Below are 12,525 nucleotides of genomic sequence, written 5' to 3'. Positions count from 1 at the left end.
TTCTGCTTATTCTTAGGTCTAGAAATAGACAAACGTTCTTCCAGAAAGGCTTTTCCTGACTTAGTTTGTGATATAGTCTTCCTTCAGTGCTTCCAATCACAAGGCACTTCATCTCAGTTCAGAAAAAAACTTCTATTTTAATTGCCTATGTACATGTCTATACCACTGAATGGTCTAGCACCTTGTCTGTCTTTTGTCACTTGTGTTTATTTATAAATTAGCATGGTATCTTTAAAATAGTAGGCATTCAATAAATAAATCCACTTATTAAGCCCTTCTTAAATATTTACTATGGAACAGACACTCTCTTAGATAATCAAAATCATATAAGTACTAGTAAACCTTTTTCTCAGTTTCAAGGGCAACTAGGAGAGAGTGCTGGTAGTCAAACAATTATACTAAAAGATGAAGTATTGTAAAAACCACAGGACAGGTACAAACTTAGTGATGTCAAAGTCGTGATGGGATGGAAAACAAGGTTATACCAAGGGTCAGGATTCATAAGAAAAAAGATGGCTGAATGAGGAAGAAGAGATTTTTTTTAATTCTGTAAAAGAAGTGTTTATGGAACAATTTTATTGAACATCTACTATTTACCAGTGGTTTTGCCTCAGGATATTTTATACACATGATCTAATTTAACTAATTTGACTAATTTGACTAATCATAACAAATCTATGATGTAGTAATTACTGGATTCTTATTCCAAGCTCATTGTTACCATTTATCAAAGAAAAGATAAAATAATTTGCTGGCAAGGTGCTGAGTTTATAAACCTAGATCTGCTGACTCCAAATGAAATGTTAATTAGTGAATCTTTAAATGATGAAGGGTTAAAATTGATTATGTATTCAGGTACTGAAGTGAGGGCAGATTGCCAGTGGGCAAAACAAACAAACAAACAAACAAAAACTAAATAAGTAAAAGAGTTGAGTTCTTTAGGTTGGAGTATTGTTAAAGAATCTTTTAATGATCCATGTGTCTCTGAATGTAAATTCATCTGCTGTTCAAGTTGTGGCATGCTAGATGCTCCAATAATGATGCATATATATCTTGTTGACTGAATAAAACAGGGCCTAGATTATTAGCAAAGACACTATAAAGGGAGTTTTAAATGGCATGCTAATATGAAGAAATCATTAAGTAATTTAAGCCTGGAAATGTGCTAAGAAGACCTCGTGTGTTTTTGAAAAAAGAAATAATAATTTAATTCATATTTAGAAAATAAAATAGAATAAATTCTCCAGTGCTAAGCAGCAGCAACATTCTATCAAGACATAGGATAAATCATGAGTAAGAACAGGGAACCACCACTGTCTCACATAAATCTTTTTAAATAGTACTTACTAAAATTTATTGTGATTTTCTCTTTACCCATCTATCTACCTAAACCAAACCATAATTTCTTAAGAGAAGCATCTAGGTATAGTACATTCTCCATTTTAACCCAGCATCAGAGCAGTTGTGCCACATAGTAACTTTTTGTTAAATATCTATTAAGTAAACATTCAAAGTAGTTATGTGAGCAATATTCTAATTCTAGAGGCATCCTTGTGAACATGTGATAGGGAGATTTATTTTGTCTGCAATTCATGTTTCTATGAGTTATATGAGTTTCGTGCTCAACTGCTAAATTAATTTGAAGGTAGAATAAGGTTATAACTATTGAATTTGGTTTCATACAAAAATATTTGTGAGCATCTGCTATTTTCCTGGAATCATTCTATTTGGTCGAAGTATATCAATGAAGAAAATAGACCTAAACCCCTGCCCCGGTACTACCTAGAGTTGAAGATACATCTTTTATTTTATCATTTCCTTCCTTTGATATCTATAAATCCTGGAAGAAAGCAAGCCTCCAATAGTTAGAATTCATTAAATGAATCTCATAAAATATGTATTATTTATTTTATTTTTGCCATACCTTTAACCAAAATAATTTGATTTCTGCCAAATAAAAATAACATTAATAGTAGTTTAAATGGCATTAAAGAACCCACTAACCGTAACCCATCTGCCAAATTAACCACATTCATAGTTAATGAATTAACTACTTAGTCATATATAATGTAGAATTTTATTTGAAACCATTGTTTTGAGACTTCCTTCAAAATATTCTCATGCTATGGCACTTTTTAAAATCTAGTGTAAGAAACTTGCATGAGACAGAAGTTTCATTTAAATACAAATGACTGGTGAATTATATGTCATCCAATATCTCCATATCTCACATGTTCTGTTCTTTTGATGGTTTGGAACACCAATACATTTGGAAGAGAGATAGTTTTCTAGTTATGCTGACCATGCACTGAAAGGGCATTTTGTCTTATCATATGTCTTTAAAACGTTACTGTTTTAGTCACTTTCATCTTGCCATTCAAGCAAAAAAAAAAAAAAAAAAAAAAAAAAGAAAGAAAGAAAAGAAAGAAACCTGACTAAGCTTCTATGGAGGACAAAAGTAAGAATAATCGCCAAAAGTTATCAGTGAAGTAAGCATAGGCTCCATGAAAATAATGAACCTCCAAATAGTTCTAGTGTCTAATAAGGAAGTAGTCTCCCTTGAAAAATTGTCTGTTGCAAATTCAAATAGAGGAAAAGCAAACTTCTATTAATGATACCATAGGAGGAGTTTGTATTTTGGAAAAGAGAGTGAACTACAGTGTGCTTCTCTAACTCAGCAAGGTGTGGAAGTCAATATAAAAGTTTGTCAATAAAACAGATTTTAGGGTTGCAAATTCATCTATCTTTATTTAATATGTCTGGGATATTGAAGTTTTCTTTCTTTTTTTTTCCTTTTTTTTATTCCACTTTAAGTTCTAGGGTACATGTGCATAACGTGCAGGTTTGTAACATATGTATACTTGTGCCATGTTGGTGTGCTGCACCCATCAACTCGTCAGCACCCATCAACTCGTCATTTACATCAGGTATAACTCCCAATGCAATCCCTCCCCCCTCCCCCCTCCCCGTGATAGGCCCCAGTGTGTGATGTTCCCCTTCCCGAGTCCAAATGATCTCATTGTTCAGTTCCCACTTGCATTGGGAGTTATACCTGATGTAAATGACGAGTTGATGGGTGCAGCACAGCAACATGGCACAAGTATACATATGTAACAAACCTGCACGTTATGCACATGTACCCCACAACTTAAAGTATAATAATAATAAATAAATAAATAAATAAAAAAGAAAAAATAAATAAATAATCATTTTACACTGGCTTTTCTTTAAATGTTGAATGAATTAGACACTATTATGTTTTAGTACATTGTTAGAGTTTAATTCATAATTTTATCCTCAAACAAAACATATTTTGTGGCAAAAGTAGGTAAGATAAAAGTAAAAAAGATGGCTTGACTCCCATCTTTATTTAAGTCAGACCAAAGCATTCCATAAGGCATGGTGCAAGGAAGTGGCTAAACACTCAATAGCTAAATTATAGAGAGTTTTATGTGTTATACTAGAGGACTTACACACACACACACACATATACACATGTTCACGCATCTATTTCCTTGAGTGAACATTTCCGTTTTCTAAACAGTTCTGCTAGCCTTCTGTTTCTACATTCTAACCAAGCGAGCAGAACTAATTAGAAAATGGTAAAGAATGCCAACATGGATTTTCAAATTTCTGAGTAATGTTTTGAAAAATAGAAAGCACTTCTCTTAGAAGCAGTTGCTGTTGTGTGTAGCGATATATTGGATGACAACATGACCTGAAGTTGAACTTTCAATGACTTTTTTAAGCATAAAACGTATTAGGGAGAATCACTTTGTTAAGTTCCCCAAGCAATCTAATAAAATATTTCTAATTAGTAATTGTTTTGAATATTAAAGCTTTCTCCTCTATTTCTCTCTTTCTCATCCCCTCCCTGGAAACCAAATCTCAGGAAACTTGAATAGCTGGACCATGAAACCATAACAAAATAGTTTTTATCCATCTGTTGACCAGTAAAGTACATAGGAGGAAATGAATTACCTGCTTTAAGCCACTCTTTGAAAACCCAAATATAATTTGATGGAAAATGTCACACTCAACTTCAGGTTATCAGGGTTCATCAGCTTGCAGACATGGCTTTATTAAAAATTAGGCGTCCAAATGATGTATTTTGTTATCATATCTAAACATCCTGGCTGCTGCTCTGTATCAGATTCCCATAAAAGTACAGAAAACTAAATGATAGATAACTATGTGGCTTATTTTATTTCAAACAGAAAAATTCAATTTCTGAGAAATGAATTTGTGGAAGTTGGCCTTGACAAATATACAAATTAAAAATAGAAAATGAGCAATATATGTGGTAATTTAATTTATTACTTTGTAAGCTACATCTGATACATCTCAAGGAAAAGAAATTATTTTAATGTGTATAATGTGGTGCCAGCTAGTTCATATCTGATTTTGGTAAAGTGGAAAGAAACCAAGAGGGAAAAACATAGGCTAGAATTGTATGGATTAGGAACAGAATTGCCTAAAGTATTAGAGGGTAGTTTGGATATTTGAATAGCTTTATTTTTCTTATTTATAAGTATTAATGCAAATAAGTCATGTGACCTTCTAGGACTGAAACCCCATTAGTCCAGGACTATATATTTTCTACATACTGAACAGCTAGCAAAGACCTCACATTACTATCTTAATCTCTATTAACCTCTGGCTGGTTGTGACCATTTTTGGCTATGCTTCCCAATTCAAGTTACTTAAATTTTATTGTTTCTGAGAAGTCATGAACTCTTGATTTTTGTTTCTCTCAAAGTAACTATTTTACCTTTTTAGTTAAGTAGCTTTAATGTTAAGTTTAAAAAATAGTTTGTTAAAAATTTATTTTAAATCACCCAAAACATATATTGATATTGGCTCTTTACCTCTGTTGGGCACAGAAGCTTTTTTTTTAAATTTGTTGGGCACAGAAGCTTTTTTAAAATTAGTTTAGGAGACTACTATGATCTCTGGACATGAAGGTGTGATCTCGTGAGATTTAAGGCCTGCACAATTTTGTGTCCCAATGAAATAATTATGTCCCCTCATAGCAAACAGATATTATCCCTATCTGATTTGTCTCAGGGTGTTGTGGGTGGATTAATTTGGCTAATGGACCAAATCTGAGGCTGAGTCTACATACCTCAGATGTTAGGAAAACTAGGGTCCCGAGCTCAAATATAAAAGTGTGTACCAAGGACTATGTTCTTTTCAGAATGAGAGTTTCTTGAGGGAGAAAACTTGTCTGTTTCAGCTTTGCATTTTCAGTTCTCAGAACAATGTATGGCACATAGAAAGCAAACAGTAAATGTTTCAGAGGTGAATGACCACATGGTGAATTGAATGAATGGATTGATTTATGAACCCATCAATGACAAAGATCATGAAGAACCCAAATGCTTTCTTGGTGCCTGCTTTTCTACTGGCATTTTGTTTGCCTACCTTTACATTTCCCTTGATCCTTCGACAATTTTATGAATTTATTTAGTCATCCCTATTCACATTTTATAAAGGATAAAACTGAGTCTAAAGGACAAGAAGTGGTGTACCCACTAAAAGAAAAGCAGTAAACATTGGAACTCAGATTAAAGTACAACATTCCACCTTCATAATATAAATTTCATAACAGTGACATAGTATATTGGTACAGTATATAATAACTATATGTATGAATAGGCTCTCACAGGTGACAACCAAATGTATCAATAAATATAAACATACTTTGGGTATTAAAATCCCTGTAAAAATGTCATAATGACTTCCCACCTCTATATTCTGATATGTGAGGGCACTCATCAGGATTTGTTTTCTTTATTTTAGTCTATTATAGTATTTGGCATCCATTAAGAAAATACAAAATACCAAATGGTCTCCAGCTTTTATAAAAATAAACTTCCCTGAACACACAGAGCCAACTCTAGTCATCTCCTCATCTGATCTTCCATAATTACATATACTACTTATATTTATCATATACTGCTTTAAAAAAATACCCATGGGTTCTTGGAAAGCAAGGAGAATACCTCTCATAGACCTGTGCCTCTCATCAAACTTCACCTGGATTTCCAGAAAATAAGTGCTCTTAAATTATTGTTGCTCAAGATACTTTTAAAAGACTCAATAATACAGCTTTTTTCATATTTTTATTAAAAATAAAAAGTGTCTACTCAGATGTATATATTTTGTTCTTTCTTTATTTTGAAGCAAAGAGCAAAACAGCTGAAATAACTGTGGAACTCAGTGTTTAATAAAACTGATTATAAATCTGAGCTAGTACTAAGCATTTTTATGCCAAGTAAAAATATTCTTTAGAAAGTTCTCAAGTAAACATATTAGGCATATCACAGAAATATATTCCTGCTTTGGACTGTTTTACATCATTTTCAAACTTTTTCTGAACACCTAATTGTATATGGTGTTGTATTACATTATGTTACAGACAACTGCAGATATCCAGTCCCAGCACAGCAGAGTTGGGACAACTTTGAAACTAGTGTTCACCAAAGAATATTGATTCTGATAATTTGTTAACATCTTATAAATCTTATTAGTACAAGTGCTAGAAGAGTCTCTCCTTTTAATAAGCTAGAGGCAGAAGTGCAAAAAATATTTTCTTTCTTTTAAATTATAAGACATCCAACTTTTTATCATATATAAAAAGTTGGTAAATACCAAGGCATGTCCTCTTTTCCACTATTAACCTAGTCAGTAGGAAAATACTGGAAGATGCTTTTGCACAACTAAAGACGATATAGTATTACTTCCTGGGAAGAAGTGGCAAGGGTACTATGTTTTGTTTAATACTGCTACAGCCTATAAAAATCTACTAGGCCAAAGGGATGAATTCTTGCCTGAGGAGAGGCAATATCCCACAGGCATTCTATAGCCCTGTTTGGTTGCTAAGGAAAATGCCCCCATAAAACTAACTCTGCAGGCCTTTCAAATTAGAAATGTCATCAGCCATTACCTTAATGTCAGCAGACTTTAACTTAATGAAATGCATTTCATGCTGTTATCACAAAATGCACTTGTGAGAAGCAATATGGTATTAATACAAATAGTGTAACAAACAGAGATGTCTTGTTCATTGATTTAAAAAATAACTATATTCTCTATGTGCATAAACACATACCAGTACCAAATTCAATTAGCTTCTCACTAGTACTCATAGTTGTACACTCTTTTCCTGTACTTTCATCTATTGTTTCATGCAGTGGTTTTGCAGGTAACCTGTATCCTGGATAAAACGTGAATTCCATCTGTGAGCTTTTGAGATAAACGTGTCAATGGACCCCTGAGAAGAACGAGGTGATGACACAATAGGATCAGAATTATAACTCAAAACTGGCAAGTAATTTGTGCCCCAGAAACTACTTTCATGTTTACAGGCATTTGAATTTGATAAGGATTTGCTATTGATCATCACCCCTTATTTATAATGCAAGGACCTTGGTGTCAAGGAGTCTTGTTGTTTGCAAGAGATTGTAGCACCATCACAAATTGCCACTACAGCATGATAGGTGTTGTCATATGAATGAGAAAGAGGCACTGTATGCATGCTGAATTCTCTGCATCACTAAAGCCTCAATGTAGAGTCTGAACAGATAATGGTGAGTGGAATCTGAGAAACTTCAGTGCTTCTAAGCTGACAATTAGGATGGATAGCATTGCTGTAATTTAAAGAAATAATTAGGACTCACCTTGAATTATCAAAAGAAGTAACTCTCCAGCTTCCACATGATGGACAGGTGAGTATAAACCTAGAAGGATGCCATACTGTATTTCTTGCTTTAATAACATCTCACAAGACCTTAATTCCTCAAAGTATTTCTTGAAAAGGTGCTTGAAAAGCTAGAATGGATCTTACATGTCCTATTGAGTGACCCATAAATCCCTTAGGTAATGGTTAGAGAATGCAACATTTGATTTTATTCCAGGTGGAACAGTTCAGGAATTCAGAGTTGCTGCAGAGGTGGTGTTCCTGATGGAGGCATGTGTTTGAGGTTGCAAAGAAAAACTTGACTTTGGAGAAACTTGACTTCATTACATGACTCTGAAAGAGTGAGTGGTCTTTTAGTGATTCACTCTATCAGTCTTTCAGTCTGTAAAGAGTGGGTTGCCAGTTAATCCAGTCATGAAGGTTTCCAAAGAGATCTGTACAAGGGAAACATAAAGTGCACATTAGGCTCAACCACACTAAGAGATGCCCCAATTAAGTTGGCAATGTAGCAGAACTGGCTATGCAGACAGATCTGTTTGAGAAAAATGTAGTGGTGGTTGACCCTCCATAAAATGGTAATCATCTCCTTATTTCCTTATTATTTTGTCTACGTGTTGGGGTCAGATATTCTAAATGTTCTTTAAATATATTTTAGGTGATCCTAGTGTTACACATTTGAAAATGATAATGTGGCACAATTTTTCATCAAAATATAACCACAATCTAGATGCTTCAAATACACACCTTTCTAAGATTTGATGAAATATATGGTGGATTCATTGGGAGCTTCCTAATACCTATTTGATAAGTGCATCCTTTGTCAGGATGCTGCCAAGATAGTGCTATTTAGTGACAGGCTTCAAATGTATACAGCCAATATAGAGCTTCTGAGGTTATTAAAGTTCTTCTGGAACAGAGTAATGGATGGCTTTAATCCTTTTTAGGCTGGCTATAAAGTTGTAATACTCTGCTGACTCTGCAAAATAACCTATAATATAGATATACCTTTTCTTATGTGCGTGTTTCCAAGATCTATTCATCAGCTTAATGACTGATTTTCCTGAGGTTGGTTTTAGGGCTTGGAGCCAATCACACTGAAACTATTTGGGAGAAAAGGAAAACATTTCACTGTCAAATACCTTGTGTATCTTAATAAATTATATATATATATCTTAATGTTGTTTTGTACATGTTTTACAAGTACCATCTTATCTTGACTTAGTAAGCACTTCCGTTCTCTCATGGTAGGGTTAATCCAAAGCAAATCTTCAAATTAACTGGTATTTGTTATTGGTATCTCCTCTTCCATTGAATCCAGAAGCAAAACAGTGTTTTGGCAATATAAAGTTTCTGATAGCACCTCGGCTATAGCTCTCTTCTTCCCAGCAAGCCTTACCTGACCGCATGTTTCCATTCTCTCCTAACCCTGTTCTTTGCTTTGTAGAGAACAGCATTTTGACAGGTCAAAGAAGGCTAATATGATAAATAGCTTCAGACATTAGCCTTCCAATGGTGATTTCATGTTAATAGCAAGCTCCTGGAATAAATGTCTCAAATTAAAGTGACGAATTGTTGAAGATGGCACTTCATAAAATGCATCTGAACACTTGGGGAGAACTTTTGAAAACAAAGTCCCTCTCTATTTCTTGCAAATATTTACAGATACATCACTATCTACTCTTACTGCTTATAAGAGTATGTACACATATTTAAGAGTAACACTGAGGCTGCTTTTTTTCCTGATATTCATGTTTGTATATACCAACAAATGCAGGGGCTCATGATTAATATTAATTAATGAGAAGATTATTTTACTTAAACTCTTTGAAAACTAGCTCCCAAATTAAAATTATTTGGGCAGACTTGACTAAAACTACTATACAATCAAGTATGTATTTAGGAAAACACTTATAAAGAATGTACCCAATTTTGACTGTATATGTATGTATCTGTGTGTGTGTGTGTCACAAATGGATATATATATATTTTATATATATATAAAATACACACACATTCAGAGAGAGAGAGAGAATTAAAACAGTGTAAGGTTTGAATTGTGCAAAGCTAAGAATTTGTCAAAGAAACATACATATGTTTCCAAAATAATTATACAGATGTTGTTGTGAAGAAAAGAATGATGAGGCCAGGTGTGGTGGTTCATGCCTGTTCAGCATTTTGGGAGGCCAAGGCAGGAGGATCACTTGAGGCCAGGAATTCAAGACCAGCCTGGACAAGATAGTGAGAAACCATCTCTACAAACATATATATATTACATATGTTAAAAGTTAGCCAGGCATGGTGGTGCTAGTTATAATATTTATATATATTTATATATATTTATTATATATATTATATATATTTATAATATATTTATTATATATATTTATAATATATACATTATATATATATTTATAAATATTAAATAGATTAAAATTAGCCAGGTATGGTGGCACTCACCTTTAGTCTCAGGTACTCAGCAACTTGGGAGACTGAGCCAAGATAATCACTTGAGCCCAGAAGCTAAAGGCTGCAATGAGCTATAATCCCTGTACTCTAGCTTCAGCGATAAAGGGAGACCATGTCTAAAATTTAAAAAGAATGACAAGGTATAGAGTCATAGAATTATTTTACTTATTGTGTATCTTTCTCACACATACATGCAACTCTACCATTATTATAACAATTGGTGTCAATACAGAGTTTGGCCTTAAACTCTCAAAATTGATAGCATATGAGAGATAAATCTAAAATCCATCAAAATACTTATACATTCCAGCAACTTGTTTTTCATGTGGACAGACGTGTAGTTGTTTCTTTGGAATTTCACATAGCCAGCTATTTGCCCTCTGCAAAATGATTGTCATTTGAAAAAATAATATGCTGTTATGACATTTCTGGAAACATCAAACTATCTTAGAGAATAATATTAGACTTTGTCAAAAACCACAAAAAAATATGACATTTCAAAAACTTGGACACTGAAAACTTTGTATATATTTTATGACCTTTTAATGTGTCTTACTCATATGGATCTTTTAAATAGAAGCTAAATACCTTTGTGGCTAGCATTTTTCTCTCAAACTCGTTTCTTCCTGGCAGCTCTGGGTGCTCCATAGAGGTATGTACCTTTCCTGCTTGGGCCCTGGCGGCATTTTGAGCACACTGATTTCTGTCAGAGACCTTCAGGCAGTAGCCTCGGGTTGACGTGTGAAATGCACATTGTAACACTGAGTTTGTCAGCCCTCAACAATCTCTGAAAAGTGGAAAATCTTGGAGATTCCCTAGGAGAAATGAAAGAGTAACTCTGCATTGAAAAATTTAAAATAGCTCCTTCACCTCCTCATTCCCTTTCCAGTCAAGGTAATATGTACAAGGTATGAAATCCAAATCAGTGTGGCAGAAGTTGGGACTGCCATATCACTTGCTTGATCTTTTGATGAGATTATGTCACTCAGCTATGAGCACTAAAAGTAAGGAGACATGACTGCAGCGTTCTAAAAGGAGGTCCATCAGATGAAAGACACTTAATTTATTGTATTTATGGAGGCACGTTTGCATCATTGAAATTGGGAAGTCCACTGCTGAATAGATTTAATAACTTGAGTAGTAACGTTTTCATTTCTTTAAAACAGTTAAATTTTTTTCAACTAATATGCAGTAAATACTTACTATGTGGAAGGTATTCCACAAAACAAATATTAGAATTTAATTAAAGATTTTAAATTAAAATAAAATCATTGAAATTTTAGTTTTAAGCAACATAAAGTAAGCACTCATTATCCTGACTCTTTCACTGAATACTGTTATAAAATCTGGATAGATGCATGGAGCAAGTACGAGAAGACTCCAAAACTTAAATAGTAGCAGATGGATTAGAAAAGAAAGTCAAAATACAAAGTAACACTGAAATGACTGTGAACTTACCATTTATCTCTACCTGTGTGGTATCTGTCAACCTGATCTCAGAGCTGCTTAAAACCTGGAAGTGAATACCAATGAAGAAAGACAGAGCTGCAGGAGATGTCTTCTGGTTCTAGTTTGAGGAGTCAGAAAGAGGACTTTGAATGGTAATAATGGCTGTAGCATGGGCCTGCAGTTACCTAAAACTGTTAAGGAGGGGAAAGTTCTTTGATCAGAGAAGTTGTGGTATTAAGAAGATGAGGTAAACGTTCATTGCTTTTACTATTTTTGTCCTTCTGCCATTTGGCCCCAAACATGGTTGCAATGGAATTAAGAATTTAACAAATAGGGTTAAATACAGTGCAGCTCCCTGACTGGGGGGTATAAAAGCAAGCCCCGAGAAAATCAGAAAGAACCAAAAAGATTACAGAAAGAGAAAAGCTTAGGAAGGTGATCTATAAAATTGCTTATTAGTCTTCTGGGTTCAATCCTGATTTGAGTATGCATGGATCTGATGTTAAGGAGCACATTTTGAAAACTGAACACAGAAATAAACTATCACTTATGTCCCAGACTTGCCCCTGGATGACCCGCATACAGGAAAGAGTTAAATAGCACAGAAAATCTTCAAAAAGTAAACTGAAATTAGCGCCACAGCATACAGGTTGGAACTTGTGACCAAAATCTGTATCAGTTAATTGCCTACCACAACAAACAAATACATATAATTTAAACAAGACCAAATGGCTGATAACATGACATTCAAAATATGCAGGATACAATTAAAATTTTTTAGATATAGGAAAAATCAGGAAAATCTCAACAGACGTGGGGATGAAAAACCTATATACTAATGGAGTTTGCAATGTATGTAGATGTAATATATAATAACTACAAAAAGGCAAGTAAAATACCTATATTAT

At 33.8% G+C, this 12,525-nt stretch overlaps 1 long non-coding RNA gene across 1 annotated transcript; it reads right to left on the bottom strand.

The window, feature by feature from the left end:
* Positions 1 to 6,042: 6,042 nt before the first annotated feature.
* On the bottom strand, positions 6,043 to 11,082 carry LOC116276378. Its single transcript, XR_004185873.1, has 3 exons — positions 10,757 to 11,082; positions 10,160 to 10,284; positions 6,043 to 8,136 (listed from the first exon to the last, which is right to left on the bottom strand). It is a non-coding gene; the product is annotated as an uncharacterized LOC116276378 (long non-coding RNA).
* Positions 11,083 to 12,525: the final 1,443 nt, after the last annotated feature.

The sequence above is a fragment of the Papio anubis genome, chromosome 8 (assembly GCF_008728515.1).
Source record: "Papio anubis isolate 15944 chromosome 8, Panubis1.0, whole genome shotgun sequence".
NCBI classification, from domain to species: domain Eukaryota; kingdom Metazoa; phylum Chordata; class Mammalia; order Primates; family Cercopithecidae; genus Papio; species Papio anubis.
The sequence above is the reverse complement of the archived record's forward strand: the minus strand, read 5'-3'. Positions and strand labels throughout refer to the sequence as shown.